At 39.2% G+C, this 20,000-nt stretch overlaps 1 long non-coding RNA gene across 1 annotated transcript in view; it reads right to left on the reverse strand.

Moving 5' to 3' along the window:
• Positions 1–1,215: 1,215 nt before the first annotated feature.
• Positions 1,216–20,000, reverse strand: part of LOC122808064 — a 119,255-nt gene continuing 100,470 nt past the window's right edge. Inside the window, exon 3 of the long non-coding RNA XR_006365777.1 lies at positions 1,216–1,253. This is a non-coding gene — a long non-coding RNA (uncharacterized LOC122808064). The remainder of the gene's footprint in view (positions 1,254–20,000) is intronic.

The following is a 20,000-nucleotide window of genomic DNA, read 5'->3' on the forward strand; positions in this document are numbered from 1 at the left end:
GGGAAGTGGGTAATTGAACTTCCTGCAGGCACACTTACCCCTTAGACCAATGAATGGCTCACGTGGAAAGCTGTTGTCAGTAGAGCTGCAATTTGAGATGGAATGTGGCTAACTCCTTTGAAACTTCCTGCAGGCACACTTCCCCTACCCCCCTCAGCCACAGGTGAGCATGCCCAGAAAGGCAAACTTGAAAAGTAAACAAAGGCTGGATCAAAACAAAAAAATCCCTGGGATTGTCCCTTTAAGCATACGATTTGTCTTTCCTATGTAATATGAATCACATACATTACACATAGCAATATAGACCAAATTCTTTGTACAACAATCTGCATAAGAGGACAGATGCATAGGTTCCATACTGAATGGATGCATAATCAAGTGTGTAGACCATATATAACTGCATGCCTTGCAAGACCAGCATGCATGAGTGCCCTTACGCTGGGAGCTAAGATGCCTATATGGTTCAGTGTGTGTATAACAGAGTTGCTGTTTTAAGTTCTTGGTATTTTTAAAACAAAACTTAGGAAATTGTTCTATAGCGTGATATACGAAACAATAAATTAACAAATGCATTAGCGAAACAAGTATCTGAAGCTGGTATGAGTCACAGCTTTAAGTTCTTGGTACTACAGAAATTAAATGAAAGTTTAAGGGAAGGAGATTTGAGTAATGAGACTGAATTTGCTGAGTTAAAATGGATTGTCAACTTTAAAGCATATGTGCCACCTGGTTTGAATAGTGCTGTTGCATTATAGCCTCTCCTAAAGAAGAGAGGCTTAGTTCACTGATAAGTGTTAACACCCAACAGTTTTAATTGGTTTTAATTAACTGGAAGTTTTTTGTATTTAAAGGCCTGTTTTTTCATACTGTTTGTTAAGGTCTGAAGAAACGAGCAATCATGAAAGTGCTTACCTGTTTTTATTTGTTTTTATCTGTTTTTTGGAATTAAAAGTGTTCTTACTCTCAGCATTGGGCTTCTTTTCGTCTGCTTATCAGAGACTATCAGTACTCTGACATCAGCTTGTAAGAATTCCACAGTGCCACTGTCAGGATTACCTATGATAACAAGCAGTAAACACAACACAGAGAGAAATATGGAATGAAAATAATCAAAACTTTGTTATACGAAAGGTTTGTTAAATTATAATAGATGCTAAAGCACTACAAATATTAACCAGTTAGACCTAAATCTAATTTAAGAAATGTGTACTTACCATGTGCAGGTGGTCTTAAAGACTGTAGTCTAGATGTCCCTGTATGCAAGAAAGAAGGCTGATAAGTATCACGATTCAACTGAGACAAGAAACAGAGAACAATCGTTTTAACATGTACAGATTAAGAATCATCTCATAAAAAAGTATGACCAGTCGAATGCACCTAAGATTTCTTCCACTATCTCTCTCGTACTGTCATCTAACTCATACTTATCACTGGCTCTAGATATATCAGACATATAAATTATGCATATAAAGATATATAGAATGACGCTTACATTTTTTTTATTTTGCATACCTGGAAGTTCTGTTTGAGACACTCTGGGTCTGTTGTCCACATCAGCACCAACATTAAGGATTTTGTGTGAACCTTATGCCAAGCTTTCTGGATCGCTGTCAGTGGACATGAACTTCTCTGTTTTAGTCACTGGTAGTTCAGTAGCAGAACCACCCCCTGTAGCCACCTGTTGTGGGTAACAACAGCAGGAAGAGGTGGCTCGATTACTTGCCCTATGTTGTATCTAGGAGTAAGTTTTCCCATGCACTCTGGCAGCATTGATGTTATCGAGTACTTTCTGCCATATCTTGTCATGGGCAAATTCAGCACCTATACTTCTGCCTAAAAGAAAAGCTCCATGGCAATGGAAGGCCTAGATAATGGCCTCATTTTTGCATCAATGTATGGCAATTTACTGGGTACAGATGTCCTGGGTGCCATATCCTTGTATGAGATGAAACATAAAAGAGACAGAAAATTCAATTTATAATATACAGACAGGATAGTTGCAGACTCTGTTGTGTATGAATGCATACATCCATCATACACACAACAATTGAAACAGTAATGTCCCCTATGACTACACACAAGTTAAGACAGCCACCCCTCAAATTCCTAAAATAACAACAATTACAACAGTTCTATAATGTAGACAACAGCGTTGTGACTGTGTAATGCATCACAGCATTAGCAATATTAATTTGCAATGTAGAAGTAGAAATGGAGAAACGTATTATAGTGCCAACTCCATTGGTGTGGACAGCAGCCTGGTAGGTAAGATTAGCACATTCTTTGGTCTACACATGGAAAAATACCTGACCTTGCTACAAAGTTATACTACATTCATCTGCAATAACTGTTGAAATTCCCAGAAAATAAAACCTACACAATTATGTCAGGTAGCATTCTTTACCAAACTTTGAAATGCATTCAAATAACTGATACAGATGCTATGCTAACAGTAAATCATAAAGAAAATGAAAGCAGATAAAACAATGGTTGTACTGGGCACTGAAATCCACCCTTAAGGACACTAAAAGTATTCTGTAAAAAAAGCAGCATACCTTGCCAAGAATGCAGTTTAAAAAGTAAATAAATCTCCTCAAAGCATGTTTAGCAGTATCAAGATCTATGTAGCCAATCTTCCTACTACTATACAAGTTCCTTAGATGTGCAATACCTTTATATATTGCAGATTCAGCCCTCTGAGCACTGTGAGTATATAAATGAGGTGTTACATCATTAGCATTCTAGAATATCACAATCTGCACTAATTGCAGGGAAGGTTCCTAAGCAAGTACTAGTGTAGATGCCCTTGAGGGCCATTTTAAGCCTAAATAGTTTCCCTTTTTGTGCTTGAATTAACCTATTTCATTTGGTGTTACATTGGCCTTCCCTATCTTATAGGTTCATAGGTTCATAGGTAGGTACTAGGCTATTGGCCCTGGGGCCTATACAAGCCCAGCCAAAAAGGTACCCTGGCTTTTGCCACCCAAGAAAATTATTTTCCTGTGCCACTGTCGAGCAGAGCCACAGAAGTGATCCCCGGGGTGAATTTCCTATTTCCCATCCAGTCATCAAGATTTTTCTTGAAGAGTGATAATGAGGAGCTTTGTTTGATATAGATAGGCTGTTTATTCCAGAGTATGGGAAGTCTCTGGGGCAGGAATCTATACTTCCGGCATATTCTGTTTATTGTGGTGACAAGGTTTAGGTCCCTAGAGGATGTAGCTCAGAGGGATTGGGATTTCTTTAAGTGGAGCATGTCCAACAGCTCTGGGTTTGACATAGCTTTGTATGTTAGGCAGAGATCAGCTCTGAGTAGGCAATATGTGATGGAGAATAGCTGGCGTTTTTTGAGACGGTCTGCATAGGGCATCTGGTTGAGGCCAGTAATCCTCTTTGTGAGGTATTTCTGCGGTCTTTCCAGTTGTTGTAGATGTCTTGTGAGGTACATACCAAAAGGGGCGTTGTACTCTATAATGGGTCCAATGAGTGATGAGTAGAGGGGAACAATTACCTTTTTTCTGGATGAGAAACCTTTTGTGATGAGGTGTGCTATGTAGAAGGATTTCCTGACTACTGTGGCGATGTGATTATCAAAGGAGAGACTACTGTCCACCTGTGTCCCAAGGTCTCTTATCACACGTTCGGTGTTAAGTATACTACCACCTATGTTGTAATTCATGGGTACAGAGTTTTTTCCAAAGGGGATAACAATGTACTTTTTGACATTTTGCTTGAGGCCATGGCTTTGACACCAGGCATCTGTCTCAGTGGGGCCCTTTTGTAGGATGTCCACATCATTAGGAGTTTCGATTATGGCTCCTAGTTTGCAGTCATCAATGAACTTCATTAGCCAAAGACCTTCTGTGTTAGCCTGTACATCAGCAAAGTAGATACCAAACAGGAGAGGACCCAGGACTGAATCCTGTGGTACTCCACTTGTCACTGGTCTGAAGTCGGATCTGGAGTCTGCTACTTTCACAGTGTGGGTTCTGTCAGTGAGCCAGTTGGCAACCCATATTGTGACATAGGGATTTATACCTAGTTTATTGAGTTTATCTATAATTCCAGAGTGGGGGATGGTGTTGAAAACCTTGGCAAGATCTAGATAGGCTATGTGAACCACCTTACCCTTGTCTACGGCTTTGGTGACTGCTTCAAAGAAGTCATTCAGGTTTAGAAGACATGATCTGCCTTTTACAAACCCAAACTGGGTGGGGTCTAGAGTTTGGAGATTACCAATGTCTTTGTTTATAAGTTCCATGATGATACATTCCATGGCCTTGCAGACCAGACTCATCAGGCTAATGGGGCAGTAGTTCCCGGGGTGCGTGGTGACTCCCCCTTTGTGGAGTGGGATAAATGTCGCTGTGCACCATTCAGCAGGCACAAAGCCTGAGGTGAGGCTATGATTGAACATGGTACTTAGGTGGGGTGCCAGTTTGTTCTGTAGTTCATGTAGAACGCAGTCTGGGATGTTGTCTGTTCCCATGGATGCTGTGTTCTTGGCTTTGGAGAGTGTGGTTTTTACCTGTGCAGCAGTGATTACAGGAACTTTGCATTCTTCCGATACAGAGATGGGCTCTTTAGGGGATGAGAGGGAGGTAAAGTTAGCACTGAATCTATCTGCCAGGATGTTGGCAATATCAGTTGTGTCTGTATATTTAGTGCCATTGTGCTGTAACTCAGAGCAGATCTGAGTGTTGCCATTGAGATTCTTGACATAGCTATATAGAATGCTTTGTGGTTGTGTTTAGAATCAGTGGTGATTTTGTTTTCATAACTAGCTTTGGAGGATTTTGTCAGGGATCACAGCTTCTTACTGAGGCTGACCAGGGAGCTCCTCCACTGATGGGATTTTACTCTCTTTTGCAACAGTTTCTTCCTTCTGTCGTACAGTTTGTTTATGGCAGAGGACTACCAGATTGGCTTCCTTTTTTTGGAGGATAGCGTCTTGGTTCTGTTTGGGATAGCACGATCCATGCACTCATGTAAGTACTTATAAAGTGCAATTGTGTAGGATTCAGTAGTCGTAACTGTATTGTCCATCTGTATGGGTATCACGAAGTTCACCACTTCTGTCTTAAGAAGCATGAAGTTTGCTTTGGAGAAATATTTTACCATGGCTTCCTTAATGGGGGTGTGGGGGGGGGGCAGGATGTGGATATCTAGGTTAATTAGTTTATGGTCGGATCGGATCAATGAGGCGTTGACTTCAGGTGTGGAACACCGGTCACTCATGTTGATAATGATTAGATCAAGGATATCATTGCCCCTGGTGGGGGTGTGGATAAGTTGATCCAGGGCATTGGAGTTTACGAATTCCAGAAAGCTTTGAACAAAGGAGTTGGTACATGAGTAGTTTTCCCAGTTACTGGTGGGGTAGTTGAAATCGCCCATTATTAGGGTGTTTGGTTGAACCCTAATATTTTCCAGTACATCAAGAAAAGAGGAGTGGGAATCCTGGGGCATGGTGGGGGATCTGTAGCAAGCTACAATTTGGATTGCAGTTTTGCCCAGAGTTAGTTGCACTTGGATAACCTCGGCTGCATTATGCTGAGCAATTAACCTGGAGGTGTGGATATCCTTAATGAATATGGACACACTTCCACCTTTGGTGTTCCGGTCCAGGTTACATGGCCAAAAAGAGTGGTATGAGTTATAGCCTGGTAGTGCAGGGGTGCTCTCTGGAGCCTTGAACCAGGTCTCAGTCACTGCACAGCTATCGATGTTCTGCAATTTAAGTAGTGCCTCGAGTGAGTGCATTTTGAGATTTAGACTTCTAGCATTGAGTAGCATCACCCTCAGTTTTAGCTTGCATGTTCCTGTTATGGTGGTGAATTTGTCATTTAAACCTTGCCTAAAAAGGCACTATAGGGGCGGCAAGAACCTTACCCAGTATCCGGAATCCCAGGGGTGATAGGTGCAGGCCATCTCTGGCAAAGCATCGTGGTCTGTTGACCATGTCATCCCAGGCAGACAGATACTGGATCCCTTTAGAATGACACCAGAAGCTTAGCCAATTGTTGAAGTCAATCATTTTGTCCTTGTACTGCGGCATCATTCTGGGTTATGGCTGAATGCTACTCAGGGCTAAGGTCATACCTGCCTGGGCTACAAGATTGAAGAGCTCTTCCATGTCTCTTTTCATGTAGTCCAGGGAGGTATGTCTCAGGTCGTTCACACCAACATGGGCAATGACAGAGTCATATTTGTACTTGTTGTGGAGTGACTTGAGTGCGTGGGTTATGTGGCGGATCCTGGCACCTGACAGGCAGCTGACAGTAACCTTCTCCTTGTTTAGCCTGGTGAGTGGGATATCTTATGCTCAATAATTGTATATGACCCCTAGTGAAAATAACTGGGATCATAACATAGATAATTTGAGGGGGCTCATGCATGAAATAAAGCATTTAGGAGCTACCTTTGCCATTAGTAGCACAAGGGGCAGTCCTGGGGTAAAATTTCTGTTACCCAGCCATAGTTCCAAGTTGTGTTTGAATATGGACAGGGATGAGCATTTTCTTTTAAACAAAGGAGGAGTCTGTTCCAGAGAAGTGGTATCCTCTGCAACATATACCTGTTCTACTCAACCATTCTATTGATAGAGTATTTATGATGTCATTTGATTTGCCGATGTGCAGTAAATCCATCAATATTGGGTCAGAGGATGCCTTGTATGCCAGACACAGGTCACTGCTTAACAGTCTGTAGGATACCAAGTATATTGGCTTTAAATCAGTTCAGGTAGGACATAGTATTTAGGCCTTGCATCCTTTCAGTAAGGTATCTCTGTGGGCATTCCAGTAGTTGCATGTGTCTGGACAGATACAAAGTGGACATTAGACTCAATGATTGGCCTAATGTGGGCTAAGTAAAGGGGAACAATAACATCCCTAGATCACACCACAATCTGTTTGTTTATAAGTTGTGCAGTATAAAAGGACTTTCTTAGGACAATGGGCACATGTTGGTTGAACATCAGGTTACTATTTACATAAGTTTCCAAATCACAAACAGTTGGGTCAGTTCTTAGATAAAAATGGTGTAAGGTGCCACAAGACTCCATGCACATGCCCTAGCACTGCAAGCATGAGTACTGAGAAGCCTTACCTGGTACTGGCTTGCAGGTATCAATGATTAGTCTGACTGTGGGAACAATCAGTGTTTCACATCCTCCCCTATTTGCTGTACACTTACTGGTGGTGAGTCAGGAAAATACTTACCAAAAAGTCTGAAAGTACACTGACTGAGTTTGGAGACCAACATTTCTAACATTCGAATGCTGTTTTAATGTCCACAGTTACTACCTTGAAGAAATGTTGTGCATATTCAAGGAGTACATTAATCACCGATGCAGACACCATATGCAATAAAAATGAGATAGCATTGCTGTTAGGAAAGCACAGATAAGGAAATGAGGCACCATAAATAAACAGAGGAATGCAGTTGCAGTGTTTGCAGTCTTTTTGTGTGATTACATGGTTGCCAATCTCCCAAATCATCCACATATTTACTGGCAAATGAGAAAGGACAACTTTCATAACTTGTTTCTTTTGCACTTTTAATGCGCCTTGATATAATGTCAAATTTTGAATACATCTAAGCACTTTTTCTCCTTAAACAAAGCACCAAGAGGAGGCAAATCAAATAAACTTAGCGTACTGTAGTTTATTGTCCGCTTTCATCCGTAGACTTCGTCAGAATACAAAAAACAGTGAATTTACAGGCACATTTATAACAGTCCCAATCAAACAATTGCTAATATATACCTTTGTCTCTGGTAAATATGGGAAATAATTTGAAATGATTGTCTCAATGCCCTGCTTGGTGGTTCAACTCCATATAAGGCTATTAATACAAGATAACAAAGTTGAGCAGATGTCAGAAGTACTTGTTTCAAACTGTTTTTTTTTTCTTTATCTTTTGTTCTCTCTTTGACATTTTGCTCCATTGACTAGCAGCGGTCAGTTCAGTGAAAGGCAGTTCACTTCCTAAGGTAAAAACTGATCAATATAATTTGGAATGCCATCAATATAGCATTCGAGATTGGCATTGGTGCACTTTCCTCAGTGATCTGGGCAGTTCTGAGATTAAGAATTCAAGTTGTCTCTCCCCTGTTAAAAGCATTCTGTGGTTCCCTGTCCCCTTTTCTATTCCCATGACATTTCCCAAAGTCCTAATACTGTCAAAAATAAATGACATTAGTGATGTAGCAAGGAGACTTGAGAAGGCTGAATGTGTCAGTGTAATGCTCTAGTAGTTCTGCTCATTGCTAGATATACTCTTTGGTTCATTTCATATTCCTTTAAATTGATATCCAAAAACATTTTTGAAAATTCTTTATTTAATATTGCCTTTTGCATTTGCAGTCCTCTTGGCAGTGAGCAATCATGTATTAAGGAAAAAAAGTGAGAAATTTATTTTGGCTTACCTTCAGTAGCACAAATAAGTCTGGGTTTGGTGCCCAGCCATCACCACCCGGAATCGTAATGACTGCAGAGAATTTACCTGACAGATGTTATAAATGAAATGAATTGAGAGAAATAAGACAAATGATGCAGTGTTCAAATCATGTACAGCGATCATATTCAATTATTCTCAAAATGTATTTTTTTTTATTTTGTAGTCTACATGTCTGTGCTGATTGTCAGCATTCAAATAGTGATCACTACCAAAGGTAAAAAGTGAAAAAATTAGTTTAGACTGCCTTATGTAGTGCAAATGAGCCTGACATTGTTGGGCAAAAATTTAGTTTAGACTGCCTTATGTAGTCCAAATGAGCCTGGCATTGTTTTGTATCTGTCAGCACTTCAAATTGTAATTATTGCATAAAATGCATCTGTTATCTACCTGTGTCTGTAGCACAAGCTGTAAATATATTAACTTTGGAGGAAACACAAATTTGCTGTCGGGTTTAAATTGTTAGTAAGGATAATTTTAATAATGGTGTCAGCTGCAAGAACAGAGACACATTTTGGAAGATGACTTAAGCACCTTAAGTGTGTGTGGTAAATGCTGACTATGTTACCTATAGTCCTTGTGACTTGCTGTTAATAGTGTGTTGTAGTATGAAATCATCTATACTTCTTACTGATGACAACGTTTGTTATACATGATGTCAGAAATAGCTTCTAAATTGTGAGAAGAGATATTTAAGAACAGGATGAGTATTATCTTTACCTGAACCAGTCGTGAGGTGTAACACAAATTATGATGTTGCAAGATATTCATATTTGTTTTGTACTTTCATTACAATTTCATATTATGTATTACTTTGGTGCCTTTTGCATTTGCATGACAATGAGCAGCAGGCAAATACATTTCACTGCCAAAGGAAAAAAAAGTGAAAATTTTAATTTGGGTTGGCTTCTGTAGCACAAACATGTCTGGCAATGGTGTATGGACATCAATAGTCTGGACAGTACCTAGTGAATAACTTCAACATCTCAGATAACTATCCCCATGGCACAAGGTACAAGTGAAGTTAATTGAGAGAAATACAACAGGTAATGCAGGGTTTGAAAACAGATAATTATTCATTTTACAAAAGGGGATGAATACATATTTGCACACATTTATTCTTATCACTGTGTTGTGAAAAATTCAACTAGTGTCAGTATTGCTAAGAACATGTGAGCCATTGTCTGTCCATGTTCATATTATTTGTCATTAACTACAAGTCAGCTAATATGTCCCACAAACTACATTTCTGATGTTGAGAGGAGATATGAGAAGGATGAATGTCTTACTGTAATGCATGTTTTGCTCTGGTCATTACTAGATATATACCCATTGATTGATTTAATTTTACTCTTAGCTTTTTTTGTCTCTCATATATGTTTTCTAATGTGTTTTGCATTTGCTCTCTGTTCAGCAGTGAGCAAACATGGTTCACTGCCTAAGGAAAAAAGTGAACATTTTAGTTTAGGCTGCCTTATGTAGCACAACAAGTCTGATGGTGTTACGTGGCCGTCAGCACTATAGACAGTACTGAGTGCATAAATTCTACCTGGGACTTTCCTATGTCTGAGGCACAAGGTTTAAGTGAGATGACTTTAGATAATGCCGGTGATTAATGGTTTGAATCCAGCTAAAAGATACTTTTATAAACGGAGTCAAAATCCCATTTCTAACAAGATTTTGATTAAGAATGTAAAACAAGAGACAAATGTGAATGATAACTGTGTTTATTGAAAGCAATGTATCAATAATGCTTGCATGATTAAAGTTTTATATTTAGCATATATCATTAATGCTTCACTAATAACCTCAAGGTAATGTGTGTACAATTTTTTAAACATGGCAATGATGCTATTTAGTTTAAAATGTAATTGCATATGTATGATTGTCACTATATATTTTTTTATAATAATCATTACTCGTCGCATATCCTAATTATGTGTTTAGGACAGTGTCTCTTGTGAAACATATATGTAACACACCCTAACTGTATTATTCAGATCATGCAACTCCATCTATCTGAAATGTGTTTAAAAATGTTACCTTTTACAATGCATTCCCAGGACTACTTAAAGTCAGACATGTACAGGCCTCTCTGAAATATATTCCATTCATTCTAAAATCATTATATCTCTAATTACCATGCTTAAAAGGAAGCTCTTCTGTAGCAATGAGAATTAATAAGCTAAGTTTCAGTTTTTACATTCTTTATCCCATGAGTTTAAGTCCAAGCTGGTAAAACACAATTTTGATTATGGATAAATCCCAACATCAAAATGTGCCACAGTTCATCCTATTTATCCAAATGTTATGTATTTGTATATTTGTTGACATTTGATCACCGGGGAAAGTCAGACTGGGTAGATACCAGGAAATTCCGACCAGGTAGAAGCCCTTTTTCAGTGCAGGCTTCGACAAGAAAGCTCCAAAGTATTACAAAACATTTTAAGAACAATAATTTTGCAATCTTTAAAAATAATACAAAAAAACAAATACAGTTAAAGAAATTATACCAAATTAGACATAATGTAGAAACATTGGTTAAGAACAGTTACAAGTTATATGACAATGACTTAACAGAGAAATTTTAGCCAGTTTAATAGAGAAATTAAAGGTAAGTTAGTATAATACAAACAGGAATTGCAGTACAAAGTGAGAGAAAAGCAGGCTTATGGTATATTTAGAGAGAAAGCCAGGGGAGAAGAATTAATAGAAATAAAGAAATTAGTGAAGAAGGGAGCAGGAGACAATATGTAGTAAAGCAGGTTTACTCAAAAGCAATACTGGTGTGGATGGTCACTCAGTATAATGGATCTGTGCAAAACAATGAGTGGGAAGAGTGCATAAATAGCTTATACAACAGTCAATAGCAATGAAACACGGGAAGAAGGCACTTTGAAAATCAGATTATCATAAAGGATGGAGGTCAGATACACAGTCTTATAAAACAACAAACAGCAAAAAGGGTGAGTTCAGTAGAACAGGCAGGCTATCTAGAGTGGCATCTAAGTAAATAAGCATAATATTGAAGTTATTTCAGATACTTTAGCTTAATGTGTTAATGGATGATGGGGCAGACACATTAATCAAGTAAAAAATAAGCAGACTATAAAAGCACTGAAGTACAAACTGCAGCAAAGAAAATTCTCTCACTATTGGCCTTCCCTTCTACTATAGTTTAAGGCACCAAATTATGCAGACATTTACCAATAATGCTGTTTATGAAAAAATGCAAAAAAAAAATTTACTAAGGCTCAAAATCTGGCCATAGTAAATAGTTCCCCACAACTGTGAATTAAACTACTAGACTAAAGCCTGAAGGGTTTAAAGTAAAAACATCTTTTACAAGTAATTCTACTTGTGAAAATAGAAGTGTGGAATAATGCAGATATACAATTTTCCCACAACTGCTAATTGAAATACAAGACTAGGGTCCCGAAGCAAACTAAACAATGTAAACAGGTGGAACAGAGCAGAAAAGTACAAAGTAATATTACCACAAAGGTAACTATAAGTGCAACTCAAATACTTAAGCAGAATTAAAATAATTAAAATAATTTCATTCTCTTTCCTTTTTTGAAAAGCTAGTTAGTCACAGTTCCACACCTCTCCAAGTCTTGGATAAAAGACAATGGGTGGATAGCTCTGTGCTGGAAATAAGATGCTAGCTAGAAAGCTATCCAATCAAATAAAGGCAATATTAGAGCTGTTTCAAACACTTTAGCTTAATATATTAGTAGGAGATAGGGCAGACATAGAATACAACTTTAGGTAGGTAGAACAGTAGCAGACTATAAAATCACCAAAGCAAAAACTGGAGCAGAGACAATTCTCTTACTATTGACCTTTCACTACAGTTTAAGGCACCAGACTTCACAGAAATTTACCAATAACACTTTATATGGTTAAAAATTCAATGTTCATAGGTTCATAAGTTCATAGGTAGGTACTAGGCTATCTGCCTGAAGGCATTTATAAGCCTAGCCGGAATGTGTTGGTTTTTGCCACCCTCTTAGATTAGTTCCCTTTGCCTCTGTCCAGCAGAGCTATTGAAGTGATCTCCGGGGTAAACTTTCTGCTTCCCATCCACTCGTCAAGGTTTCTATTGAAGAGGGTTAGCGAGGAGCTCTGCCTAATGTAGACTGGACTCTTGTTCCAGAGCATGGGAAGTCTCTGGGGCAAGAATCTATCCCTCCAACACGTCCTATTTATTGTTGTGGTGAGGTTTAGATCACTAGAGCATGTGGCTCAAGGGGATATGGTTTTCTTTAGGTGGAGCATGTCCATCAATTCTGGGTTGGACATGGCCTTGTATGTCAGCCAGAGATTACCTCTGAGTAGGTGGTATGCAACCGAGTACAGCTGGAGTTTCTTCAGTCGAGCTGCATAGGGCATCTCTTTGAGGCCAGTGATCCTATTGGTGAGGTACTTCGGTGGTCTTTCCAGCTGTTGCAGGTGTCTTGTAAGGTACAGCCCAAATGGTGAGTTGTACTCTATGATGGGTCTGATGAGTGATGGGTAGAGGGGCACAATGACCTCTTTTTATCTGGATGCAAACCCTTTTGTGATTAGATGGGCCACATAGAAGGATTTTCTAACCACTTTGGCAATGTGATTATCAAAGGAGACGTTACTATCTACTTGGATCCCCAGATCCCTTATTACATCTTCAGTATTTAGGGGGCTACCACCTATGTGCTAGTTTGTGGGTACTTTGTTTTTTCCAAAGGGGATGACTATGTACTTTTTGGCATTTAGCTTGAGGCCATGGTTTTGACACCAGGTATCTGTCTCAGTGAGACCCTTTTGGAGGATGTCTGTGTCAGCCGGAGAATCAATTATAGCCCCTAGTTTGCAATCATCTGTGAACTTGGTCAGCCATAGTCCTCTTGTGCTTGCCTGTACCTCTGAGAAGTATATGCCAAACAGGAGGGGTCCTAGGTCTGAGCCCTGGGGAATGCCACTTGTAACCGGTTTAGGGTCAGACCTAGCTCCCACAACTCTTACCATGTGGGTTCTGTCTGTGAGCCAGTTGGCAACCCATCTCATGATGTAGGGGTTTATATTCAGGCTGGTGAGCTTGTCTATAATACCTGAATGGGGAATGGTGTCAAAGGCCTTTGTGAGGTCTAGGTAGGCTGTGTGGACCACCTTTCCCTCATCTATACTTGGTAACTGTCTCAAAGAAGTCCACCAGGTTTAGGAGGCATGATCTGCCCTTAACAAAGCTGAACTGGGTAGGGTCCAGTGTTTGGAGGTTTCCAATGTCTCTGTTAATGAGATCCATGATGATGCGCTCCATAGCCTTGCAGACCAAACTAGTCAAGCTTATAGGGCGATAGTTCCCTGGGTTTGTTGTGGCTCCACTTTTGTGGAGTGGAATAACCATTGCTGTGCGCCACTCTATGGGCATGTAGCCTGTGGAGAGGCTGAGTTTGAACAGTGTGTTTAGGTGAGAGCTTAGTTCATCTTTGAGCTCATGTAGGACGCAGCCTGGGACACTGTCCAGTCCCATTGATGCTGTGTTTGTGGCTTTGGATAGGGCTGTTTTAACCTGAGTGCCTGTGATTTTTAGGGACACCACATTCTTCTGGTATAGTTATGGGCCCTTTTGGGGGTGAGAGGGTGGTGAAGTTTGCACTGAACCTGTCTGCCAGGATGTTGGCTATATCAGTCAGTTCAGTGGATTTTGTGTCATTCTGCACTAACTCTGAGCAGATCTGAGGGTTGCCACTTAGATTCTTGACATAGCTAAAGAATGCCTTGTGGTTATATTTGGAGTCCTTAGCAATTTTTCTTTCGAAGCTAGCCTTGGATGATTTTATGAGTGATCATAGTTTCTTGCTGATACTGATCAGGGATGTCTTCCCTTCTTGTGATTTTACTCTTTTCTGAACTAGCTTCCTCTTTCTGTTGTATAGCTTGTTTATGGCAGGGGTCCACCAGACTGGTTTCCTTTTCTTGGAGGAATGAGTCTTGATTTTGCTTGGGATAGCATGATCCATGCATTCTTGTAGGTGCCCATAGAGTGCATTAGCAAAGGATTTTGCAGCTTGGACAGCGGTATCCTTTAACATGGGGGATTTGAAATGTTCCACCTTGGTCTTAAGTAACATGATTAAGGCTCAAAATCAGTCAGAATTACACAGTTCTGACACAACAGTGAATTAAACTATAAGACTATGGCCCGGCAGGGTTGAAGTGCAGAATAATGCAGAAACATAATCTTCCTACAACTGCTAATTACATTACAAGACTAAGGTCATAGAACAAACTGAAAAATGCAAACAGATAGAATAGGGCAGAAAAGTGCAAAGTAGTATGACCACACAGATCACTATAAGTGAAACTCAAATATTTAACTCATTACAGCTGAGTGTGCATCTAAGCGTTTCTGCAGTTACCTCATACTGCTCCTCTAGGCATCAGATATTGCTTGTTTATATTTGCATTAGTAATTCCAAAACATTCTACATACAAGGTATCAGAATATTTTATCTTAAAGCATCCATGATGGCACACACAACTGTATTGATATTTGACCTCTGCAATGAGTATTTGTTAGAATTGTAAGATGATAGCTTCATTTTTTAAAGGCTCAAGCCACATCCACTGGGAGTTAATGGTACACACTCAAGTGAGCTGTACTGGATGGAATGTGTTAAGCAGAATTGAAATAATTAAAATGATTTGATTCATAGGTTCATAGATGCATATGAAGTTAATGGATTAATGGCCCAGGAGCCCTTACAAACCTAGCCATATTTATCCTGAGTTGACCCACTTGTCAGTATGTAAGCTAGCAAAGTATGAATTGATGGTAATTAATACCATCTACCCCATCCATGAGACACATGGGCACCACCCCAGGAGTGAATTTAAGGTCACTGATCTATTGATCTAGGTTGCATTTAAAGAGGATCAGGGAGGTGCTCTTCTTCAAATGAATGGGAAGCTTGTTACAGAGAAGGGGTTGTCTCTGGAAGATGTATCTACCTCTCCAGCATTATTTGCTTATGTCACTGGCTAGGTTAAGATCCCTGGAGTGAGTGACATGAATGTATAGCATTTCCATCAGGGCTAGCTAAGAAACTGCATGTAAACCAGGCACAAGTCATCTCTTTGTAGCCTTTAGGAGGTTGAATACAGTGACAGGGCTTTCAGTCTTTCTGTGTGGGACTTGTTTTGTGTCCTTTGTATTTTTTTTGTGAGAAACCTGTGGACTCTCCAACTGTTGTAGGTGTCTGATGAAGGCCAAGTATAATGGAATTATAGCATCCTTACATCTAGATGCAATGCCCTTACTTATGAGATGTGCCACATAGTAAGGATTTCCTTACCACTGTGGTTACATGGTGGTCGAAGTTCAGACTGCTATCAACCTAAGTACCCAGATCTTGTACCACTGGGTCAACACTTAGGGTATGGTTTCTATAATTTAATTACCAGGAGCATTAGCTTTCCCAAAGCAGTAAATCCAATTACTCACAGTTCCATGTCTTTGCAAGTCTCGGATAAAAGACACACAAGATCTGAATTGGACACCAGCACAGACATATATTTCTAGATTGATTTCTGCAGGTATGACTAGCAATGGAGAGCACAAATGTAGGGTGTTGGGGAGCCCAGGAATTTTGTGGCACTCCTCATGAAGTACTACAGCTATAGGCATACCTCTTAACCTCCCAGCACAAGAAATATGGCTTAAGCCAGAAATAATAGGGGGACACAGAACCAAAAAAGGGACATATTTTAAATATTGCACCTATAAACTTAGCAAGTTATTAAAATAACAGTTTTTGCATTGTTATATATTTTCTGAAGGATACAAAGTCTGAAACTCAAATGTCTGTCATTATTTATTAGCATTTAATTACTTCAACCCTTAGTGATTTGCCAGAAAACCACAAATTTTATGAGGAACAGATCAAAAAATATGAGGCACAAATCTGGACATTCTGTAAAAATCTGAACAGTTGAGAGATATTGCTATAGGCTGTTGCAGGGAGATTATAATGGGTCATAGTATAAGGCTGATGCTTGGAATAGCTTGGGCAAGACTGTCCTAAGTGCAACTGACATTCCACACACTGGTGAACAATTTTATCACTACTATAATGACCTGTAAAAGTGAAGATGAACCTCCTGAGCTGATGAAAGAAAATATTTAGGACTGTAAACACTCCTCAGTTTTGCAAGTATACTGAGCCATAATTTGTCTATGATATGGCATTAATTGTCAAGCCATCCACTGCAGTTATTCATTATGCTTTCATAATAACTTACCACAGAAAAGCAGGAGTAAGTAGGCTTCTGGTCCAAATGCAAGCCAGATAACTGTTATCCATCCCTCAATCATTAGCATCTTCAGCAGGAATACCTCAACCTTGATAACAAACATGTATGCCTTCTCCAATAGCTCTTGCTGCTTGCATTAAGCAATGAGAACACCAGCTTAACCACACATGGGTTCAGTATCCAGAGACAGCGGTTGCATTTTATTACAAGATAGTATTTCTAAAATATTAACAGCAATAATGAATGTCAGGAACAATTTGGTTATGATCATTTAAATTTATTACATGTGGATGCATCTATCCTATAAATCATAGAGAAATAAAGGTTGCCATTTCTTATATCCTAGCAGTGAGATTTGTTTATTTAATGACACATTAATATCTTCCCATCATATCTGGATGTGGCAAAGTTGTATAATAGTCAATTATCATATTTGTTTATGTATTAAAGAAAATCCTATTAAAAATAAATAATGTGACATGCCATGGATCTAATTTTCTCTATTTTTGTCCCTCCATTCTGTCTCTGATTTTTTTTTGTTGGTGGTGGTTTTATCATTTCTTAGCATCCTACTGTCTGCATACCTTACTGCTGAAAGCAAAATGATGAACAACACGGAGAAGTAGACTGACCACTGTGGCTCAGTCCACCATACCTCCACAGATGGCAGCATAGACACCCAGCTTTTGGGGTTCACAACTTGTCAGCTTTGCCTCTGCAATCTCTGCCCTACTTGCTTCACCTGTGTCAGGTAGCTCTGCCCCAGCTACTGGTGCAGTGGTACCCTCCAGAAGTGGTATGAGTAGGAGTTGACAGGGCTGGTGGAGGATATAATGGGGAGGGTCCTTGGTGCTCAAATTGGAAGGATTGAAAAGGTCCTGTGTTGGATTGCAAAAATGATGCCATGTCTGGCACTGACCCAGACAGCTGACACAGGAGACAGCAATGACAGTTCTGATAGTGAGGACTAGATTATCACTGTTCTCAAGCTGGATATGGGTGAACTTCCAATGTCCCCTACGTATCCCTAATCAAAGTGCCCACCAATCTTCTGTGTCTACCACCATCTCTGTCTGCCTTTTATGTCCTGCATCTCTGTGCCTACTTCCTAACCTAACCTAAGTAACCTAACCTATCAACTGACCCTGACATTCCTAAGCTTCTTCCCCAACATTCCTCTATCAATAGAAAAATACAGAAAATGGCCATTTGTCCCATACAAAATAATGCTCCATAGATAGCTCTTCACTTCACCTATGTGTCTTATTGACACACTTGATTTGGTCTAATTAGCTACACAACATTATTCTGTTACTGTCACCCATCCCTGATGTGATGACTCTCCAAAGGCATGAAATTCTTTATACAATTTTACATTTATGTTCTGAAAAAGTGGATAGCTATGGTGCTGTCCCACTACCCTCCTCTAAATTCCTATATTCATTCCATGTGTTCTACCTTCTTTTTGCCACCCACATTTTCATCACTTTCCTATCAATTCCTTTTTTCACACATTTAATCTGATCAGAAAATAGATTCACATACAACACATATGGCCAGAAATGGCCCATGGAAAAGCCTTCACTTTTTGTCCTCAGCATTTTTTCAGAGGTTAGCATAGCACAATAATGCTGAGTGATGGTGAACACTGTTAAATTTTCTTTAGCAAAAGTTGAAGATTTTAATTTCAGCTGCAGTAGTCTGGTTACTTTCAGTCAAATGTGTTGAAATGCACTGCTCTATGGGAATATAGAGTAAAGACAGACTAAAGGCAGTACTGTAAAAAAGTTACTGTGACAGTTCTTAGGCTGTTGGCTGTAATGAGATGCAAGTCATTATGTAGCATGTTGAGATAACTGTGGTATTCATAACTGACGTCTTTACATGCAGTCATGGGTTCAATTACAGCTATAGGTCAAATTTGTATTTCATATTTCTATCATATAGTTAACTGCAAATGTCTGTATGTCTTCCCATTTACAACATTTCATTAACATACTATTTGAATAGTCCAGCAAGACATAATTTTCAAAAACAATGTTGCACCAACAGGGAGACTTAGTAAGCCAACCTTATCCTCCTTAGGTGCTAATGATGGCTATATTCCCCTATCCTTATTTCTCCTTATAGCAAGCCCTTTATTGTACAGAGCATGGCAGCTTACTAATGAGTTAATATGAGTAATACACCATACAGATGGTCCTACGTGTGCTACAAAATATATTGTTGCTATTCCGCTCTGCACATGTCTCTGTTTCTTTGTTTTCTGCTTCAATAAGTTGTCAATATACTTCAGTTGTCTTACTTAAGTGGTACAAAGTAACAGTTTATTTCTGGCATGATGAGATAATGCTTGTATGTCTACATAGATTTGTAGCCTTCTTTCAAGGGCTCTAATTCAGGCATTAGCTAAGTGCTGCTAACTGTTTTTAGTAAACTATGTGTAGCTGTTGGCTAGATATTGTTCTGAGTCATTATTATCCTGCTTTTTGCCATAAGCTACTTGTTCCCTATGTCCCCATCCCCCTATCTATGCATCCTCTCCCTTTTGTGTCATCAGTCTTCCTCCTCTGTATTTGCTCAATGTCTGGCACTGGGCAACCAATACAACTGAGGCTACATGGAAGTACACAACTCATGGCAAAATGTTGCAAGTTTTTTTTCCTTCAGCCACATTACTCTGGTTTCCTTTGTCTTGCTGTGCTTAACTATGTATAGTCCATTTAATCTAAACTGAAGAATTGAATGGATAGTTTACAGTTGTTGACAGGGTAATGAAGATTCATACATTCTCATTTTCTGCAATCTACTGCCACATGGGCACTTGGTGAAGTATGACTTGTTATTTGGTGTGTTTAGATAATACTTAAGTGTTGATCTTTTTCTAGGAATGCTCTCAAAGTTCAAATCCAGATATATGCAAAAGTGTTTTTGAAAGTTTTATATGACCCCTGTGGCTGTAAATGTTGGCTACACCTTTCCCTAGCACACCATTATCCTGCTGTTATATCAGTGTGTCTTCTCCCTTTTGTGAAGCTTGTCCTGTACAGATCTTGCCTGAATAATTGTGATTATAAAGCAATGATATAACAAAAATATGTGCAGAAATGAAACATGCACTAATGTGTTATCATGTCTCTATTGTGTGCTCCACCTCCTCCAAACACTTCTATATCATCTCATAAACCTGTTTGAATTGAAATTATTTCCAGAAGACATGTTTCCACCAGCAATAAAATGTT

The sequence above is a fragment of the Protopterus annectens genome, chromosome 8.part0, assembly GCF_019279795.1.
Source record: "Protopterus annectens isolate FY-2018-M chromosome 8.part0, PAN1.0, whole genome shotgun sequence".
Lineage (NCBI taxonomy): Eukaryota > Metazoa > Chordata > Ceratodontiformes > Protopteridae > Protopterus > Protopterus annectens.